The sequence below is a fragment of the Crinia signifera genome, chromosome 4, assembly GCF_055691185.1.
Source record: "Crinia signifera chromosome 4, ASM5569118v1, whole genome shotgun sequence".
NCBI classification, from domain to species: Eukaryota; Metazoa; Chordata; class Amphibia; order Anura; family Myobatrachidae; genus Crinia; species Crinia signifera.
In genome coordinates, this window is record NC_139220.1 from 214,883,452 (window position 1) to 214,897,541 (window position 14,090).

Sequence of the window (14,090 nt, forward strand, 5' to 3'; positions counted from 1 at the left end):
TTTCGAAGAGGGATGGTGCCATCAGCACTTCCCTGTTCGTGAAGGCGACTGATAGAAATACATTGTTGAGAAATGAAAGTTTCCATCCTACCCCCCTCCGTAAAGGACTCCCTTATTCACAGTTATTACGGGTGAGAAGAATCACATCAAACCCTGAGGAGGTCCCCATTGCATTACAAACTATGGTGGAGAAATTTGTATTAAGAGGGTACCCTAGATGTGAACTTAACATTTTGAAAGATAAAGTTCTAGCCATGCCCCGTGAACAACTTTTAAAATCTAAAATTGGTCCGCCCATGGATGACATGTCTCAACGTGTTCCCTGGGTCAATCGATACTCTGTCGGTTCAGAGCATAAAACTAAAAAGGTTAAGCAGTTATGGCCGATGCTTTCCACCGACAGAGACCTACCACTTTTACATAATTCCAGGGTGCTCCCCAGTTACACCAGGGGGAGTAGCATTAAGGACAGAATTGTCAAGTATGACATCACGGGTTGGGACAAGAAAAATTCTAGTCAGCATTTTTTGTCCAGAAAAAATGGATGCTTTAGATGTCTTGGGTGTACTACATGCAGGTCAATGGCTGTGGGGAGTTTTTTTACACACCCCCATAAAGGGTATAAAATCTATATCAAGTTTCCCCTGACTTGCTCTTCATCCTATATTATTTACACCTTGACTTGTCCGTGTGGGTTGACCTATGTGGGGAAAACCCAGCGCACCTTTAAGGAGCGCATGGCCCTACATAGGTCTTCCATACACCAAGCTATATCCAGTGGACATAGCGATCAACCCGTGGCCCGCCACTGCTTATTGTTTAAACATAGTGTTGCTTCTCTACGCACCATGATCATTGATCACGTGCCTTTGTCTATCAGAGGGGGGAATAGGAACAAAGTTCTTCTCCAGAGAGAGAGTCGTTGGATTTTTTCTCTGGGGACTATGTCCCCCGGTGGTTTAAATGAGACTCTGGGGCTCCAGTGCTTCATTTAGAACCACTATGTTATTTTTGTGTCTTGACCTTCTGGGCTATATACATTTATAAGTTAAATTTACATACTCATGTCGTTCAGCTTATGTCCCATCACTGTACTGGTTTATAGTATAGAATAGATTACTTGTGCATAATATGCTTAATCCTATATATAAATAATGATCTTTTTGATATGTGATATTGTATGGGTTAGTGTGCAAACGTTAGTACCAAGTTTTATGCTTTTTATTCAGCTGATTGTTATTGATCGCTTTTTATATCGTTTTTTATATTGTTTATTTATGTGGTGTTATTGTTTCCATAGAGACCGGTGGTGTCACATGCTGCGCCCGTCCATCCTCCGTCCCATATCGATGACGCGCACGTATTCTGTCCAATGGCGCGATGCGGCCTGTCCGGTCACGTGGTGCGGAAGAAGCAGGTCAGTGAGAGTGACGTGCTCCACCGCCCGGTGTGATACCGCAGGCTGATCGCGGTATGGGCTAGCAGGTGTGCGGCGGGATTCTGACGGGGGCGGGTGAGTAGGTGACCTATCGGGTGCGACACTGGGGGTGGGGTAATTGCTTGCTTTGCTGTATTTAATGTTTGTATTTTGTGTATGCCATTGTGTCCCTGATGACGGAGGTAACTCCGTAACGGCGTAGGACCGCTGCAAATAAAGGATTTTTAATCTTTAAATCAAGCCTGTGAGAGTGCCGCCTTCTTCCCACATTACATTGGATCTCTCGTGTTCCTTGGATGGCACCGCAGCAAGTTAACCTATTACACAAGCAGAGTGCCGGGTAGATCTGTTCCTGTATGACTCCTGTGGCTCCTTTATGCTGCATTTGTCTTTCCATGGCACCTATACTAGAAGACTTGTGCTGAAAAATTTCCCTTGTGTGTCCGGGACTTTCTTGTGGAAACCTGAAGTGAGTGTTTTTTCTATATAGAACACCTTCCTGTTTCTTATTTGGAAAATCGTTTTGCATACTAGCATGGCTGCAAGCCAGCATTTGGATGAGGCATTGGACTTCATGAGATTAAACCTGAGTGAAGCTGTGAGTTTAAGTGACGCTGATGCTGAGGCTATATTATCAAAACAGCAGTTTGAGGATGTTTCTTTGCCCTTAACCCCTGAAGTTCTGTATAATCAACTATTGCGATTGAAACAAAAGGAATGTGATTTCATGTGTCACAGTGTCAGTCTATCTGATTATTACCGCAAAAAACAGATTCCCAGGGGCTTTAGGGTTAAAAACACACCAACGATTGGCAGGTATAACATCGCCTTCTGCCGTCGTTGGATTGGTGTTTTGAATAAATGCTCCCAAGATTTGCTCCTGCTGGTTATTGAAAAAGCCACTAGGTAGCAAAAAGAACTGCAGCAACAAATAACCACATTTGAAACAGCTCACTCTATCACACTCACTCAGGATGGCCACACTAATTGGCTTGACAAATTACAAACCCAGATGGACAAATACAAATATGACCTCATAGCCTTCAAAAAAGAAAAGGTAAAAAAGGTCCAACTTGATTATGATCAACGGCGGGTGTATCCATGGTTGAATGCTGGCAACTTCCAAGAGGGCGGTCGTCAGAACTATGGTCGACGCAAGCCGCATAGATTCCAGCACTCCACTCAAGGATCGAGTACCTCCCAAAGTGAAAGTGAGTCCTCTTATTCCACCTCCAATGCTGCAGGTGTCCCTTTAGGGGTGCCAACTGGGACTGCAGCAACTGGTCACAAAGGAAGAGGACGAGGAGGGCAGGGCAAAACCGCCGTCAGAGCAAGCACTCGTCCACCGAGGAAAGTCAGAAATTAGTGTTTAACCTTTCTAAAGTGCCTTTAACTACAACAGAAATTGAAGTCCTGGCTAAAGGTTTATCCTTCGTGCCCACCGTCAAAGCTGATGCATTCCAATGGAAGGTGGATACATATAAACTCCATCGGACGTTACGCCTAAAAGAACACTTTGGCAAAACCATCCCTGCTGCATCTAGTGTGGAGAAGGTAACCTTACCTGAACAATTGAAGAAGATCGCCCCTAGGTCGAGGTTTGATCCACCCTCGATCAGTCCCTCGGTGAGGACTTTTACCAGAATGATGGACCAGCTGGGTGCGGTGGAGTCGGTCCGCACACACACCAGGTATAATCTGTCCATGCCGCAACAACTGGCTTTAAACAGTCTGGCTAAAAGGAGGGATATAATTGTGCGTAATGCAGACAAGGGGGGTGCTGTAATTGTTCAGGACTTCCAGGATTATAGGTCTGAGTGCCTCAGACAATTGGGGGACACTAATACCTATAAGCTTCTTACAAAAAACCCTACTGTTGCATTTAAACAGGAATTGGACACTATTCTGAATACCGCTGTGAGAGATGGGTACCTTGAGGTGGACTTTAAATCAGCTTTGTCGGTTGAATATCCTGTGGTACCTTTGTTTTACACCCTACCGAAGGTGCACAAGGACCCTCTGCATCCTCCAGGACGACCAATTATATCGTCCAGGGGGTCCTTGATGCACCCGGTGGCTGTGTATCTGGATACCATTTTGAATCCTTGTGTCCAGAGGTTAAAGTCGTATTTAAGAGATACCACTGCCCTTCTATCGATCCTTGATAATCTTTCAACATCTAATGTACTGGAAAATGATTGTGTCATGTGTACGGCGGACGTCGCTAGCCTCTACACCTGTATCCCCCATGATGCAGGTGTGGAGGCGGTGAGGTCGCTGATTTCTAGTGACACAGAATACATGGGTCCCCCAATTGAGTTTTTCATTATTTTGTTGACCTTTGTTTTAACAAGAAATTATTTCCTTTTCGAAGGTAAATTCTATTTGCAGGTGGCAGGCTGTGCCATGGGGTCTGCTGTGGCCCCGGCATATGCCAACGCTTTTATGCACCACGTTGAACAAAACATGTTTTTTAGGGATGGGATCTTGAGGTCGGAAGTGTCGTTGTACAAACGTTACATTGATGATCTCTTGATCTTTTGGAATCAAGACCAAGAGAGTTTGGAGCAGGTGTTTGTGGACCATGCCCACAGTGGCAGTGTGGTCGGGTTCACTTACGATATGAATAGCAATAATGTACAATTTCTTGATGTCTCCATTTCGAAGAGGGATGGTGCCATCAGCACTTCCCTGTTCGTGAAGGCGACTGATAGAAATACATTGTTGAGAAATGAAAGTTTCCATCCTACCCCCCTCCGTAAAGGACTCCCTTATTCACAGTTATTACGGGTGAGAAGAATCACATCAAACCCTGAGGAGGTCCCCATTGCATTACAAACTATGGTGGAGAAATTTGTATTAAGAGGGTACCCTAGATGTGAACTTAACATTTTGAAAGATAAAGTTCTAGCCATGCCCCGTGAACAACTTTTAAAATCTAAAATTGGTCCGCCCATGGATGACATGTCTCAACGTGTTCCCTGGGTCAATCGATACTCTGTCGGTTCAGAGCATAAAACTAAAAAGGTTAAGCAGTTATGGCCGATGCTTTCCACCGACAGAGACCTACCACTTTTACATAATTCCAGGGTGCTCCCCAGTTACACCAGGGGGAGTAGCATTAAGGACAGAATTGTCAAGTATGACATCACGGGTTGGGACAAGAAAAATTCTAGTCAGCATTTTTTGTCCAGAAAAAATGGATGCTTTAGATGTCTTGGGTGTACTACATGCAGGTCAATGGCTGTGGGGAGTTTTTTTACACACCCCCATAAAGGGTATAAAATCTATATCAAGTTTCCCCTGACTTGCTCTTCATCCTATATTATTTACACCTTGACTTGTCCGTGTGGGTTGACCTATGTGGGGAAAACCCAGCGCACCTTTAAGGAGCGCATGGCCCTACATAGGTCTTCCATACACCAAGCTATATCCAGTGGACATAGCGATCAACCCGTGGCCCGCCACTGCTTATTGTTTAAACATAGTGTTGCTTCTCTACGCACCATGATCATTGATCACGTGCCTTTGTCTATCAGAGGGGGGAATAGGAACAAAGTTCTTCTCCAGAGAGAGAGTCGTTGGATTTTTTCTCTGGGGACTATGTCCCCCGGTGGTTTAAATGAGACTCTGGGGCTCCAGTGCTTCATTTAGAACCACTATGTTATTTTTGTGTCTTGACCTTCTGGGCTATATACATTTATAAGTTAAATTTACATACTCATGTCGTTCAGCTTATGTCCCATCACTGTACTGGCTTATAGTATAGAATAGATTACTTGTGCATAATATGCTTAATCCTATATATAAATAATGATCTTTTTGATATGTGATATTGTATGGGTTAGTGTGCAAACGTTAGTACCAAGTTTTATGCTTTTTATTCAGCTGATTGTTATTGATCGCTTTTTATATCGTTTTTTATATTGTTTATTTATGTGGTGTTATTGTTTCCATAGAGACCGGTGGTGTCACATGCTGCGCCCGTCCATCCTCCGTCCCATATCGATGACGCGCACGTATTCTGTCCAATGGCGCGATGCGGCCTGTCCGGTCACGTGGTGCGGAAGAAGCAGGTCAGTGAGAGTGACGTGCTCCACCGCCCGGTGTGATACCGCAGGCTGATCGCGGTATGGGCTAGCAGGTGTGCGGCGGGATTCTGACGGGGGCGGGTGAGTTGGTGACCTATCGGGTGCGACACTGGGGGTGGGGTAATTGCTTGCTTTGCTGTATTTAATGTTTGTATTCTGTGTATGCCATTGTGTCCCTGATGACGGAGGTAACTCCGTAACGGCGTAGGACCGCTGCAATAAAGGACTTTTAATCTCTAATCAAGCCTGTGAGAGTGCCGCCTTCTTCCCACATTACATTGGATCTCTCGTGTTCCTTGGATGGCACCGCAGCAAGTTAACCTATTACACAAGCAGAGTGCCGGGTAGATCTGTTCCTATATATATATATATATATATATATATATATATATATAGTTGTGGGGGTTGCTGCGGCACAACAGAGACTGAATAGTTTCAAACAAGAAGTTTTAATGTGGTTAATACACACATCACGTGTCCGACATTTCTGGGTCTATCATGCCCCGTTTTCAAGGTGAGAGATAAAAAAACCACGCAGTGGTGCCTACCTTATAGATGAGGAAAGATAACCCTCCACCATTCCTTGGGCTGCTCTGACCGCCTTCCGGGTAGGGCGGGGTCTGGGGGGTGAGGGAGGATGCGTCATCACGCTGCCGCCTCCCGACCCGTCTCCCCGCTCTGAGCCGCCGGGTAACCATAGTGATTTCGCCGGTGTCCCGTCAGCGTCATCATCTGAAACAACACCACTACATACTGTCTTCCATTATGTAACTAACTTTATTTAACCACTGACACTGAGTCCCATTTTCTTCCAGTTTCTGTTAATCCATTACTTATGTAATTTGTATGTTCTTAGAATTAATGCACCAAAGATTCGTTGGTGCATTCCAATAAAATACTTATAACATAAGTTATGAATTAATAGTTAATTGCCAATGCCAACTTACAGTTTTGTGTTATTCTTTATCATTTTAGTAATGACACCTCACACCACTAGGATTTGTTAAATTCTGGCAAATGGGTCTATGTACTGTAAAAAGCCTTGGAGAGTGATAAAGTGGATGGATATAAAGTACCAGGGAATCAATTTATAACAGTTATTTTTCAAACAGAGCCTGTAACATGGCAGTTAGGGGCTTTTTGGCAGGTACTTTATCTCTGTCCACTGTATCTCTTTCCAAGGCTTAGTACATAGTCATAGAATATTTGAACAGTCACATCAGTCTCTGGCCCAGTGGAGCTTACAATCTATATTCCCTACCACATGTACACACAAACTCATTTTTTCTAGTGTTAATTTTGTTGGTAGCCAATTAACCTACTAGTTTATGTTTGGATTGTGGGAGGAAACTGGAGTACCCGGAGGAAACCCACACAGGCACAGGGAGAATATACAAACCCCGCACAGTTAGGGACATGGTGGGAATCAGACCCATGACCTCCATGCTGTAAGGCAGTAATGCTAACCATTAAACCGTCTGTGCTGCCCGATTCTAGCTAGAATTTCTCTGTTGCTCTCTAGAAAATGATAGAATCTGATATCTCTCCCTCTACCATAGGCCAATGCTATCTTGCCCTGCATACTTATGTTTGTGATGCCAGTAATTAGGAATCTAGCATCTGCATCTTCATCAATGTCAGGATTCTGGCACTGGTCTTCTGGGTGTGAGTTGGAATGCTGGTATCGGTATTCTGCATCCCATCCACCAGGATGTTATCTGCATCAATGACCACCTTAATAGCAAGAGCAGTTAATTCAAGATAAAAATAAATATTAATATATATTAATCCCATAAAAATATATGGGTAATTATATAATATCCTAATTATTTTGCTATTATTAAATCATGGTTAAATAATCACTATGGCGGAAGTATTTTTGGCCTGAGAATTTGGCACATTTACCGAGCTGCCGAGTTCTCAAGAGCCATATTTCCCGTTGGTGAAGTAATTCGTATTTGACTGCCGAGTTTACCGGCAGCCAAATACGCATGACCCTGGAGCATTGCACAGATCAGTCAGAATAATGGAAGAAGCAAGGAATGTGATTAAAAATATTGCACCAAAAATGGCCGCCTCTTTGTATGAGACAGATGCTGGGGGTCCTATCTGGACCAGTCTGATAAAAGTCTCTGGGGGTAAATGTTTCTAACAATCCACAGCAATAATAATAAAAAGAAGACAACATGTCAATAAGACTGGCATAGCAACATTTACTGGCTCCCATGTCAAGTATAAACATTTAAGCAATTATTTAATTTAAAAGTTTTATCTACATTTTTATTATTTGCAATATATCAAAGGCAGATATTTTTACTAGTAAAGATTCTCAGTTATTAGGGAAATTAGCTTGCACAGTACAACAGATTATCTTGGCTTTTACTGACACCTGAACATGACAGCTATTGATGTATTTTAAGTATCCCACATGCACAAACACTTCCCTGGGGAACATTTCCTTTGTCTGGTGACAATAATAAATCAGAGGAAAGAGGGTACTTGATTTTAGACCAAACCTTTATGTGCTAATTATGATGTGTCCCACACAGAGCTGCTCATGTCACTAGTATATACACAATCTAACCATAATTTAGCTTTGTTATACATCATAAAAACAAGTTGAATTGTTAGATCCATTTAGACAAAGTTAATTGTGATTTAGGAGCAGCTGCTTATCGTTAGTAGCTGGCAGACATTACTGAATTCTGTTATACAGAATTTTTGTTAGCGCACCTAACGGATTAACAAGAAGTGCCCTATTTTCCAGGGTATGGCTCTGCTGTTATACCTGGGGTTCTACTTATTGAAAATGAGTGGGGATATCCAATGCATGTCCCACTCTTTGCACTCATACCTGTATTCAGCAATGAAGAGAGATTTCCAATGCAGGTCCCACTTTCTGCTCTTAACCCTTTCAGGTCCAACGTCTAGTCAGGCTCAACAGCCTTATCGCTCAACATTTAATGTAGACCATTTTGAATTAAAAAAACAAACAAATTACAATTAATTTAAACATTTAAACCAGACTGTTTGAATTGCAAAAAAAATTGGACTGGAAAGGGTTAAGGCCCCCACTAGTGCAATTTGGCCACTATTTATGCGATTCTGAAACATTGCTGCGGCGGATCGCATAAACAGTGACACATCAACATTTACCTGTGATTGCGATGTGAGGCGCGTTCCTGCGTAGCTTGCATCACAGTCACAGATCCTACAGCTGCCATGAAAATTTGTCGCAGTCTGTAGCCCCTGCTAGGATCACATGAGATACATTGTATGCAAAAGGAATGCATACAGTCTATCATATGCAATACTGTCCCCAGGAGCAACGGTGCGAGATGGCGAGGTACCGCATGTGATACCTCGCACTAGTGGATGGCCGCCTTTACACCTGGGATTATATGTAGTAAAGGGGAGTGTAGATTGCACATATATAATAATAATATTAATAATAATAATAATAATAATAATAATAATAATAATAATAGTGAAAGACTAATGAGGCCCACTGCTTTTACTGACTCAACATCTTTCTATCCTATTTACAGCACAATATTTCGCACAGTTAATTTACAGACTTTTTAAAACCCTCACTATCCATGATCTTGTTACAAGACGAGAAGATTCAGCATAGATCTGTTATGTTGTTATTTTGAAGTATTTATTGACCAGTTTGTTGTATAAATGTGTCTAATGTGCAGGGCTATAAGTGATTTTACAGGACAATCAGTTTTAAGTAACATCATCCATCACATAATATGAAGGAAGGTGCAACATTTCCTTTGGTGCTATGAATTATACAAGGGTCAGCAAGTTAAGTCGCGGTTGACAACACAAACATTGGCCTGAGGAATCAAACCCATCTTCCCAGCTGTTCTCTTCCATATGGGTTCAATGAACTGCGGAAAGTACAAGACTTTGCTCATTGACAACGCTTGTGAGAGTCTATCTCATGTCAGTGGTATTATAAAACAACCATCGGAAAAAGGTGCCTACAATTCATCAAAAACTCATCTGGTAGCCAGCCGCTGACAACAGAAAAATATCGATATTAGAAGGAAACAGATGCATTATGTCAATTCAGGTGCAGAAGGCATTTAATTCCTAAAACTTGAAGTAAGGGGAACAGTGAGAACTACACCTGCACCTCAATCATTCAGATTCACATACATTAGAAGAGGCTGTAAACCCGTTAATATTAAAAGGTTCTTTACAGTATAAGATTGCCACCAAAAACATATGCAAACACAGGTCGGGTCTCCGTGTATTCCGAAAATCAAAATATTCCGAAAACCATAGTTTTTCGAATATTAGTTTTTTTCCCCAGTCCATTTTTTGCATACTTACTTCATCCCCTGCGGCCTCTGGGATCATCTTCAGCATCATCTCCAGGCCCAGAAGTGCATTGCGCGAATGTGCACTCGCGCAATGCACCCCTGGGACCAGATATGACGCTGAAGAGGATCCTAAAGGCTGCCGTGGATGCCGGGGGACACCGTGGATGTCGGGGAACCAGACTAGTATGGAAAAAAATATTCCAAAATCCGAAAAAATCCCTTATCCAAAATGCTCGTGGTCCCGAGCATTTCGGATAAAGGATACTCAACCTGTATTACCAAACTACTGAGGTTGGACAAAACATATAGCATGTTACCTGAAAATGATCAATTTAGAACTGAATAAAGATGACAGCTTTCAGTCTATGGGCCTGATTCAGACCTTCTTGCTAGGCTGCCTATCTTCACTGCCTAGCGAGCAGGTAAATGCTGCCCTGCCCAATGCACGCACATCCCCTCCTGCTGAGCGAATCCCACAGTAACATACAAGGGGATGTGTACGCGTACACATCCGCTCACATGCGGATGCACAGAGCATAATTCATTTGATGGTCACTCAACATCAAAGTATTTTTCCACCCTTTGTCGATAAAAGTCTACACTTACTTTTATCATAGGTGGAAATGGCCACAATGGGGGTAGGCCTTGATGTCATGTGACATCAGCCACCCGCCCCAAGCAGGCATGGACATGCCTATGTTTGAAGGAGTACACCCAGTGTTTCTATGAGTGCACCCATAAAACACTGGGTGGTCCCCTGCATCTGCCTCTTGCCTGCCAATCAGTGAGTGAATACTCCGGCGAGTGTGAATGCACAATCCTCAATTATTGGTCCGGGTAGCAAATTTGCAATGCGCTCTAAGAACTGTATGCATAAAAAAAGATATTTGCTGGCATGCAATGGAAGCCGATTTTGGGCCGAATTTGTAAAATGGCCGACTTCTCCATGAACGTTGCATATTTTGCAGTTAGCTAATGTAATAGCATCCAAATTTATGAAAGTCCTATATTTTTGGCTAAGAATACGAGTGGCTGTTAGAAAGTTGGATACAGATATTTTGCCCATGTTAAACAAACAACTCTGCAGATGTAATGGGAGAGTTAGGAAAGTCAGACACAAAACTGCTCTATAAAGTCGGACATAAATAAAGCTGTTTTATAGCTGAATCATATTCGTCAATGTTGACAATCAATTAAATGTACACATTTAAAGCACATTTACAACAAATATTAATGTTAAAATGATTTCTACCCTTAAAATCATACAAAAAATTATCTTTCAAAATAGCTTGTGTACATGTCTTTTTTGCACCTTTTCCTTGCAAATCCTGGTGAGTGGAAGCCATTGCTTATGCCTCTACTTATTGGCTGCTATTCCAGAAGATCAGATTTGCTCATTAACCAGGTCTGGGATGATGGTGGTGCTGTGTCTCATGTGGCAAAGTTATAGTAATTAGCATATACCTATGTACTGAGTATTATTTTGTTTGGTGAGCATTCGTATACTTAAGCGTACCCAACCTTTTTAATGCACACAGAAGAAAATATGTATACAGCACTGTAACCTAATCTAGTAGTAATATGTTCCTAGTGGCAATCTCAATATGATACACATCAAAGGACAACTATAGAGAATGCTTAATGGTTCTAATGATATATTACTCAATTACATATTGACCACATCTGAAAGTGGGCTACGAATGTATGGACTATGACCTTTCCCAAGCAGGTACAACTCTGTAACAATAGTCTATTGCCACAGTCCTCACATATCAGTGCAGTGTTTAATAGAATGCTGCAGTTTCCAGAATGGATATGTTCACATATACTGTAGAGTGTTCTGCTACTCTTTGGCACCGAACAGGCCCATCTGGCCATTGACCCATCTTGCATTTGCCAGAACTGCCACATCAGCTTTGCTCTCTGGTCCTGCGTGGTGCAGGCCCCCACACATATGCCAACATGACTTTATGCAAGGAAGATTGCCACAACACCACTGGTTGCTAGAACCCACCACTTAGTACATTTAGCTGCTCCATATGTAAGATACTGTATATACTGTAGAGTTAAATTTATAGATTGTGGGTATTGGTTCTAAACCTTATCCAACAGTAACCAGCAGAAAAAGATAGCATGTTACTGTCTAACACAACTATATTTAGCACGCAAGTCAGCTACATTGCATGTTGCTGTCTTTTCAGAGTTAATTCGCCGACAAGCCTATTGCCTGCGATCATTGATCGCTGGTAATAAGATACTCCTGTAACAGTGCATTTGCACCGACCTTATGCCCCGGGGGGGCGCACCAGAAACTTTTGGCGGGGGGGCTCAATATTTGAAGTTACGCCACTGGTGCAGAGTGTGCCATGCAAGTGTACTACTGGGTCTCCTGAGGTCCAAACAATACCCCCTGCACCCATTCTGTATACAAACCTCTTTGTAGCCCCACTTTGGTGCTGCATAAACCACTAGGAGGATAACGCTGCTGCCAGTTTCTGAGAAATGTGCACTGCACAAATCACCTTAAACATGACACGGTACTAGAGTACTTGCTGTATTAAGTGGAGGGTCTGGTATGGATCTTGCATAAGGTCCCCATACTCTCTTAATACACCCCTGCTAGAGTAATGCCACCAGGCCAGTACACAGCTCTGATGCATGCATGAGAACATATACATTTCTTCATATAATAAACCATTCATGTAAAAATCAGCTTTTTGTCACACCAGCATTTTATTTGTTTTATATGTATGGGAGTGCAATACTACTGTCTATAGACATCTGTAGAACAGTGCCACCCAGTGTTTCAACTTTCTTGATAGCTGACATACTCAAAAGTTATGCAAATAAATGACATACTCAAAAGTTATTTGATAGATTGCACCAGAAAGTTAATACATGTCACTACAGGCGCGCACACAGGGGTTTTCTGAGTACCTAGAAATAAAACATCCCCTGGCCACCGATATATCGTTCATGGTTCCGATGTTTGTTTGCTTTTTCCAACGACGCAGTGGGTATAATCTGCTGAGCGGCAGTGTCAGTCTCCCTCCCTGCTGCGGCTGCCCTCTCTGTGACGTGAATATGCAGCCACTGGCAGGCAGGGGGAGCAGCTCCCCACAGGCTGATGTCACGTGGTTACAGCCTGAGGGGAGAGATGAGAGGAGCTCAGCGGCGCCGCTGTTAACTGTGCTATGTCCAGGGCCGGTTCAAGGAAGCTGAGCGCCCCAGGCGGGAGAGGGGAAGGGTGCCCCGGCACTCACGCTTTGGGGGGGGAGGGTGAGGTGATGCGGCCACTGCCCAGCATGGGGGCAGCGATAGCAGGGGATTACCGCGTGCACGCTGGGATCTTTAGGGGAGGTTGGTGCAGGCACTACCCGCCTCAGATTTCCGCTGATGATCAGCGGGGGTGTCGGTGGGCAGCGGGTGCCAGAACTGATCCGTGGGCGGGCTCCAGTGGGGGCAGGTGTTCGGATTTCCTGCTGCTCCCTGCTGAATAGTACTTCTTGGGCGGGCAGCTGCTTCCTTCTTCCTGCTCTCCTGTTTGGAACTTTGCTGCTGCTGCTCCTCCAGCAGCTCACTACCACCCTCCAGTGGCCAGTGCCCTAGGCAAATGCCTAACGCTGCCTAGTGGTGTCGCCGGCCTTGGCTACGTCAGGGCTGTGCTGGAGGGGATCTGAATATGTGACATGAAAGAAAGTGGTAACCAGAGCTGGCTTTGTTTCTTAAATGATTCAGAAAAGATTGACGGTTTTAAACCATGCATAATAAAAGAACATAAAATTAAAAAATTCAATGAATTTTGTCCAGTGTTGGGTATATGATATGGGGATATGATACCCTATCGACACACTTATGATACTCCTATATCCAGGATATATTAAGGCAATTGGTAAGATGTCTAGTATAATAGGCAGCAATAAATATTACCAGGTGGCCAGTGTCCAGAGATGAAATGCAATATGAAGTAGAATTTTGGTTGGATGTCCTCTATACTTGGGTGCAGGATGAAATAGTTGCTGCTGGTCCAATCCTATGTGTTGGTATTAAAGGAACTGACCAGGTAGAGATAACAAGTCCTGTATCCAGTAAGCTTTGGTTTTGTAATCCGCAGGAGTGAATCTGGTGTCAAGGGAACAAACAAATATTGAAGCTCTACGTGTTTCCCTGGGAAAGGTCTCCCACCTTCATCAGGAGCTCACAGGTGTGGTGGTGTTTTCTCAC